Below are 8,855 nucleotides of genomic sequence, written 5' to 3' on the forward strand. Positions count from 1 at the left end.
TCAAGGGCAATTGTTGATGATAAGATATCATTCAATTAAATGAAAAGTAGTTAATTTTTAAAAGTTTTTTTTACATTATTGAAACAATTTCACCCAACCTTTACCCAGGGACCTAGATTGAAAACCAGTTCACATCGGTGGGACCACATTTCCAAAATGATCATTTGCAACATTTCTTCCACTGCCCACCCATTAGTGTCTCTGTTAGTAGTGGAATTAACTACTCAGATCTATCTACTATTTCCAACTATTAAATTTTCTTTACGATAAGAAGTCATGGACAAGCTGTATCAACATTGATGTGCCTCATCCAAAAGTTCTTAACCCGATCACCAAGCTCCTAAGAAAGTTTACAAGGGTGAAGTGGGGTTGTGTGTACATATCCTAATTATCACCAAGAACACACAGTCCGCATAGGCAGCTCATACAGAAGTGGTAGTTTGAATTATAAGAGAAACCTTAGAAAAAAAATATTAAAGCAGGAAAGGATAAAAATGGATGGAATTTGCCAAGCCAAAACTGAATTTAAGTTGATTTGAATTGATTTAGGTTTATTATTTTCACATGTAGAGTGTTTGTTTTGCATGCAATATAGGCAGCTCATACCATACAAACTGCATAAGGATAATTGAACAGTGAGGAATATAATGTTAAGGCTATGGAGAATGTGCACAAAGAGCAAGATCAATATTAAATACAAAATTTGAGAGGTCCATTTAGAAGTCTAATATCAGCAGGGAAGAAGCGTTACTTGAATCTGTTAATTAACAGATTCAATACAAAGAGTAACAAAAAGACGGGATACTGGGCTAATAGTCGGATACTTGGTAGTGTGGATGAGCAGAGGGATCTTGGTGTCCATGTACACAGATCTCTGAAAGTTGCCACCCAGGTAAATAGTGCTGTGAAGAAGGCATATGGCGTACTGGCTTTTATTGGTAGAGGAATTGAGTTCTGGAGTCCTGAGGTCATGTTGCAGTTGTCTAAGACTCTGGTGCAGCAGCATCTGGAGTATTGTGTGCAGTTTTGGTCGCCATACTATAGGAAGGTTGTGGAGGCACTGGAACGGGTGCAGAGGAGGTTTACCAGGATGTTGCCTGGTATGGTAGGAAGATCGTATGAGGAAAGGCTGAGGCACTTGGGGCTGTTTTCATTGGAGAAAAGAAGGTTTAGGGGTGACTTGATAGAGGTGTACAAGATGATTAGGGGTTTAGATAGGATTGACCATGAGAACCTTTTTCCACGTTTGGAGTCAGCTATTACGAGGGGGCATAGCTTTAAATTAAGGGGTGGTAGGTATAGGACAGATGTTAGAGGTAGATTCTTTACTCAGCGAGTCGTGAGTTCATGGAATGCCCTGCCAGTAGCAGTGGTGGACTCTCCCTCTTTATGGGCATTTAAACGGGCATTGGATAGGCATATGGAGGATAGTGGGCTAGTGTAGGTTAGGTGGGCTTGGATCGGCGCAACATCGAGGGCCAAAGGTCCTGTACTGCGCTGTATTTTTCTACGTTCTATGTTCCTGTGATAAATAATAGACCTCTTCCAGTTTTCATGTTTTTCATATGTTTATGGAACTGTTGGAGGGAAGGTGATGGGGGCATGAAAGGACATCGTGAGGGAGATCATAGGAAGCATGGTTTGGATGAGGAACAAGGTTAAAAAGCACAACACACAATTCAGTAGGTTGTTGGTGTTGTGTGATTTTTAACTTTGTTCAACACCAGCACTTCCACATCATGGATGAGGAATGGGATAGGTATGGAATGAAAACAATGACGTGGATTGAGAATCTAAAGAAATGTTGTTGCAATAAGTGACTTGTAAATGTTGATTTGGACTTGATTTAACTTGGAGAGTTTTGTATGGATGTGAGGCATGGACTTTAGGGAAGGAGGGGACTAACATGCTAAATAGCATATGTCTTTGAAGGAGAATGGAAAGGATCTGCTTGACAAAAAGGTAGCAAATTATTAAGTACTGCGGACAGTGAAATAACAAAAAAATTTGTGATCATAACTAAGAAACAGCAGAGAGACTGTGTAACACATATCCTGAAGGAAAACTTGTTCATTGCACCTTTGATAACTTTTGTTGAGATGTGTGAACTGCTCTCATTGGATTTCACTGCTTTTTCACATTGCAATTCTGTATGAGATGAACTCATTGAAAGTGCTGATTATTAGCAAATAACGTTTTGCAATTTTTGAAAAGATAGAGACATCGTTTACGATTTCACAATCTCAATGTGAAGATCTAGAGACATGTAAACTCTATGGGCAGGTTCAATGAAGGAATTTGAACTAGATCAGATTTAAATGTGTAAGATAGTGTGGAGAAGTCCGTGCCATCAAACACAAAGTAATTGCAGAAACACATACAGCATGCTAATTACTGGTCTGCAATACAATGATTTCAAAACATGCTAGAAATCACATTGAAAGGGCCATAGGTGGAAACTAAAAAATAATGCACCTGTCATAGGCTGGAAGACACTAAATCCAGCTTTCATCAGCAAGTGTAATGGAACTTTCATGTTGTTCATGCAAATAGAGACTGCACACTCAAGGACTGTATTCTCTCAGCAAGTTACCAGGCATTGGCAAACTGCATGAATGCAGATTATAAGAATGCCTCATCTTTGCCTGATACTTAATGCTAGGAAGGAGGTAGATACATTTGGTTCAAATGATGATTCATGGGTTTTTAAAAGTTAGGAAAATTGAATAATAATTGTTTTAAGAGTGTGGGAAGAGATAGCCACCTACCACAACCTTCATTTTGTTTTATCTCTCTCTCTCTTTCATGAACTAAGGGATACTTAAAGCAAAATGGGCAAATGGGTGGATATGTTGAACAAATAAATGGCAGTGCACACTGGAAATTTAAATAATGTTGCATGAAATAAATAGTTGCAATGGTGGATTTCTAAATTTGCATGAAAAAGATTAAAGATAATTCCATGCCTCAAATGTCCCCGGTGATATCTATTTTGATATTTTTTTGATGATTTCTTACACCTCTATGATATGCCACCGTTGCTGGTAAAAAGAAAGTTTATGGATTTTCTTTACTGTTTTTGGAAATGTGTCGTTAATAATCAGTGGATAGGCTTGGAAATATGCAGTTTTTATTTCAGATACATATTTTAAATATATTTATCTCAGTTCCAGTAACTTCCCAGATGGGAACCACTGAAGTTAAAAAAAAAACACAAATGGTCTACTGGAGCTTTTTCTCTTGAAAATTGACAGTTGAATTTATACCAGTCTTTAGAGTTATTAAAGAGTTTGATAGTATAGATGTAGAAAAGATAATTCTAAGTAAAGAGAGTACAGTTGGGAGCCATAGATATCCGGCAGTCACCAGCCAGGAAACACTTCTTCATTTAGAAAATGGTTAGAAATTGAAACTTGTTTTCATGAAGTAAGTGAGATAAATATCATAGGTACATTTATGAGAGATTGGATAATACACCAAATGGTGAGAAAGGAGCAATGTGAACAAAATGACAAACTTTGTGATGACATACAACAAAGTAAAATGGTTACAAGTTAGTTAATAAAATCACATACTCCAAATGCCAGGATGGGCAGATGAGAGAAAAGAAAAGCAGCAATAGTAGGGGAGGTTGATGTATGTCATGAAGGTATTTGTATCACTCGTGAAATGTGGAAATGTGAATCTGGCAAAGTTTTTCAGTCTGCTTTTGGGATCGGATATTGAATGCATTTGTCAACATTTATTCTGTCTTTGTGGATTTGGGTCTTTGTTTGTGAGAAGCCATATCCTAATGAAACGCAAACATTCACCCCTGTTGTACCCCTCCCCTGTCAACTGCCTCCTCCTTTTCTCCAAATGCATTATGGGATTTAAAACTGATCTTTTTCATTGAAGTTATTTGGGTATCAATATTTTTTGATTTAATAACAGAGCAGAAAGCTTCAGTTGTCCCTGCCCTATGTTATCTCATGACCAAATAAGCAAATTTTATTTAACATTATTTCTTTAAATGAAAATGTTTGGGAGCTGCTGAAAATGATTTTTCCATTTCCTTTGGCAGTTTGCATCTTATCTTTTGTTCGAAAGAAAATCTTGTATATGCATAGCATCTTTCATGACCACAGGATTAAGGTTTTTCATGAAGTGCTTTGACCCACTGTGGCATCAAGGAACACTAGGAGTGAAGTCAGTGGGAATTAGGAGAAACCTCTCTGCTGGTGGGAGACATACCTAGCACAAAGGCAGAGGTTTGTGATTGTTGGGCGTTAGCCAGGTCATCTTCAGGCCATCTCTGCAGGAGTCCCACAGAGTTATGTCCTTGGCCCAATCAGACAGTCATACAGCACAGAAACAGAACCTTCAGTCCAACCAGTCCATGCCAATCATATTCCCAAACAAACTAGTCCCAAGCAGCTACACTTGGCCCATTCCCTCCAAACCTTACCTATTCATGAACTTATCCAAATGTTTGTTAGACATTGCAACTGTACCTGCATCCACAACTTTCTCTGACAGTTCATTCCACATATGAACCACTCTCTGTGTAAAAAGGTGGCCCCTCATGTCCCTTTTAAATCTCTTTTCTCTCATCTTAAAATATATCCCCTTGTTTTAAACTCCCCCATCCTAACAAAAAACCCTTGTCATTCACCTTATCTATGCCTGTCGTGGGTTTATAAACATCAATAAGGTTAGCCCTCAGCCTCCTATACTCCAGCGAAAAAGGTCCCAGTTTATTTTTATATTTCATACCCCCTATTCCTGGCATCATTCTGGTAAATCTTTTCTGAACCCTGTCCAGTTTAATAATATCCTTCCTATAACAAGGCGACCAGACTATACACGGTACTCTAGAAGAAGCCCCAGCAATGTTCTGTGCAACCTCAACATATTCAAGGTCTGAGCAATGAAGGCAAGCATGTTAAACACCTTCTTAACCACCCTGTCTACCTGTGCTGCAAATTTTAAAGAATTATGGACCTGAACCCCTTGGTCTCTCTGTGCTACAACATTACCCAAGGCCCTCTCATTAATTGTATTAGACCTGTCCTTGTTTGTGTTTACCAAAATGTCACACCTCACATTTACCCAAATTAAACTTCATCTGCCACTCCTCAGCCCTTTGACCCAATTGATCAAGATCTCTTTGTAAGCTTAGGTAACCTTCTTCATTGTCACTATATCCCCAATTTCGGTGTCATCTGTAAACTATTAACCATGCCTCCTATATTCTCATCCAAATAATTTATATAAATGACAAACAAGTGGGCCCAGTACCAATCCCTAAGGAACACCACTAGTTATAGACCTCCAGTCCGGAAAACAGGCCTGCACCACCACTCTCTTTTTCCTACCAATTTCTTGTACATAAAGCCAATTTTGTATCCAATCGGCAAGCTCGCCCTGAATTCCATGTGATGTAACTTTACTAATTAGTCTACCATGTGGAACAATGCTTTAACAATTACCTTCCTTCCATTATAAGGTCAGAAATGGGGATGTTCACTGATGTATTACATGATGTTCAGTACTATTCATGTAGCTACTGAAGCAGCCCATGCCCAATGGAATCAAATCTGGACAATATCCAAGTTTGGGATGACAGGTGACAAGTGACATTTGCACCACACAGTTGCCAGACAATGAACATTCCTAACTTGAGAAAACCCAACCATCACCCCTTGGCATTCAATGGTATCTCCGTCACTGAATCCTCCAGTATCTACATCATGGGGGTTGTCATTGACTCGTCATGGAAGTAACGTGTCTACAGAGCAGGTCAGGGGTGAGGAATCTTGTGGCAAGTAACTCATTTCTTAACTCCCCAAAACATGTCTGGCATCTACAAAGCCCAAGACAGGAGTGCCTTGGAATACTCCCCACTTGCCTGGATGAGTGCAGCTCCAACCATACTCAAGAAACTTGACACTACCCAGGACAAAGCAGCCCACTTGGTTGGCATCACATCCACAAACATTTGGACCTTCACTTCCAGTGCTCAGTAGTAGCAGTGTGTATCCTCCAAAACTCAAATAAATGACTTGATAATCTGTTTAAATGGTAAATATTGGCTCACAGAACACAGCAGAGAATTCCCTGTGCCTCTTCAAATATTGGATTAGAGTGGTGCTGGAAAAGCACAGGAGGTCAGGCAGCATCCAAGGACCAGGAAAATCAATGTTTCAGGCAAAAGCCCTTCATCAGAAATGAGGGCATTTTAGCCCAAAACATCAACTTTCCTGCTCCTCAGATGCTGCCTGACCAGCTGTGCTTTTCCAGCATCACACTAATCTCTGATTCTGCAGTACTCACTTTCGCCCTCTTCAAATATTGCCATGCGATGTATGCTGTGTTTACCCAAGGTACAAATTGAGGCTTATTTAACATCTCACCCGCAAAATGTGATTTCTGACTGTGCACCTCCGTCTCAGTAGTACACTGGAGAATTGATCTAGATGTTCTTGCCACTGGAGTGGGACATGAAGCTGATCTTTTGATTGAGAACCACATTCATGATGTTGGTATCTGAGCCGCTGTGAACCTGTTGCTTCTTGCAAAGTCTTTCTACACTCCTTATTCGACCAGGGTCAGTCTCTCCGATTTGGTCTTTACTAATGAAGTGGGTGCATGCACTTTGACAAAATAAAAGGCTATGGGCCCTAACAAGATTCTACTTGTAATGCTAAAGCCTTGCTTATTAGATCTAGTTGATCTCCTTGCCAGACTGACCTAACAGTAGCTATGAACACTGGTAGCTCACCTGAATCTTCATACAGAGAGACACCAGAGCTGTTGTAAACAATCAAGATTTAGAGGCTATATGAGGAAGAGCTGAACAGTATAATGGGTAACCTGATATAATTTTAAAATTTCAAAATGATAAATGAGAGATCAAAACTAAGGCTAAAAATAGTGACTAATAAATCAAATAAGTAATTCGAAGGACTCCAAATGAAGAGTATGTGGATATGGCTACTGGGATTTTAGTGTGGACAAGGACATGGAAGATAAAGAATATAGGGAAACAGATGGTGACATCTTGAAAATGTCCATATTACAGAGGAGGAAGTGCTGGATATCTTGAAATGCATAAAAATGGATAACTCCCCAGGACCTTTTCAGGTATACCCTAGAACTCTGTGGGAAGCTAGAGAAGTGATTGCTGGGCCCTTTGCTGACATATTTGTATCATCGATAGTCACAGGTGAGGTGCCAGGAGACAGGAGCCACAGTTTAAGAAAGGTGGTAAGGACAAGTCAGGGAATTATAGGCCAGTGAGTCTGACATCGGTGGTGGGCAAGTTGTTGGAGTGAATCCTGAGGGACAGGATGTACACATATTTGGAAAGGCAAGGACTGATTACGGATAGTCAACATGGCTTTATGTATGTCTCACAAACTTGGTTGAGTTTTTTGAAGAAGTAACAAAGAGGATTGATGAGGGCAGAGCGGTAGACATGATCTATATGGATCTCAGTAAGGCATTCGACAAGGTTCCCCATGGAAGACTGGTTAGCAAGTTTAGATCACTCGGAATAGAGAGAATAGAACTGGTTCAAAGGTAGAAGTCAGAAGGTGGTGGTGGAGGGTTGTTTTTCAGATTGGAGGCCTGTAACCAGTGAAGTGCCACAAGAATCGGTGCTGGGTCCACTACTTGTCATCATTTATATAAATGATTTGGATGTGTCGTTAGTAGTTTGCAGGTGACACCAAAATTGGAGGTGTACTGGACAGCGAAGAAGGTTACCTCATATTACAATGGCATCTTGATCAGATGGGCAATGGGCTGTGAAGTGGCAGATGGAGCTTAATTTAGATAAATGTGAGGTGCTGCATTTTGGGAAAGCAAATCTTAGCAGGACTTATACACTTAATGGAAAGGTCCTAGGGAGTGTTGCTGAACAAAGAGACCTTGGAGTGCAGGTTCATAGCTCCTTGAAAGTGGAGTTGCAGGAAGATAGGATAGTGAAGAAGGCATTTGGTATGCTTTCCTTTATTGGTTAGAGTATTGAGTACAGGAGTTGGGAGGTCATGTTGTGGCTGTACAAAACATTGGTTAGGCCACTTCTGGAATATTGCCTGCAATTCTGGTCTCCTTCCTATCGGAAAGATGTGAAACTTGAAAGAGTTTAGAAAAGATTTACAAGGATGTTGCCAGGGTTGGAGGATTTGAGCTATAGGGAGAGGCTGAACAGGCTGGGACTGTTTTCCCTGGAGCGTCGGAAGCTGAGGGGTGAACTTATAGAAGTTTATAAAATCATGAGGGGCATGGATAGGATAAATAGATAAAGTCTCTTCCCTGGGGTGGGAGAGTCCAGAACTAGAGAGCATAGGTTTAGGGTGAGAGGGGAAAGATATAAAAGAGACCTAAGGGCAATGTTTTCATGCAGAGGGTGGTATGTGTATGGAATGAGCTGCCAGAGGATGTGGTGGAGGTTGGTTTAATTGCAACATTTAAAAGGCATCTGGATGGGTATATAAATAGGAAGGGTTTGGAGGGATATGGGCTGGTGTTGGCAGGTGGGACTCGATTGGGTTGAGATATCTGGTCAGCATGGACAAGTTGGAGCGAAGGGTCTGTTTCCGTGCTATACATCTCTATGACACTATAATTGAGGAGAATGACAAGGATACATTTATAGAGTATCTAATGGACCTATTTCACGAGGACCAACACTACATGAGGAAGAAGAGTAGAAGAATATGTTGATAGCATGAACTGAAGTCCTTGTGACGTGAAAACCAATTTGTGTAGATTGTATGTAGAGCCCTCGAGTTTCAGAGAGAGGGTTGTTGGGGGATCTGACATGTCCACCTGAGTGGGCAGAGCTAGTTTTAACACCTGAGTTAAAC

Source organism: Chiloscyllium plagiosum, unplaced genomic scaffold (genome assembly GCF_037043375.1).
Source record: "Chiloscyllium plagiosum isolate Xiang-an unplaced genomic scaffold, Cpla_swu_hap1 HiC_scaffold_20, whole genome shotgun sequence".
In the NCBI taxonomy this organism is placed as follows: Eukaryota; Metazoa; Chordata; class Chondrichthyes; order Orectolobiformes; family Hemiscylliidae; genus Chiloscyllium; species Chiloscyllium plagiosum.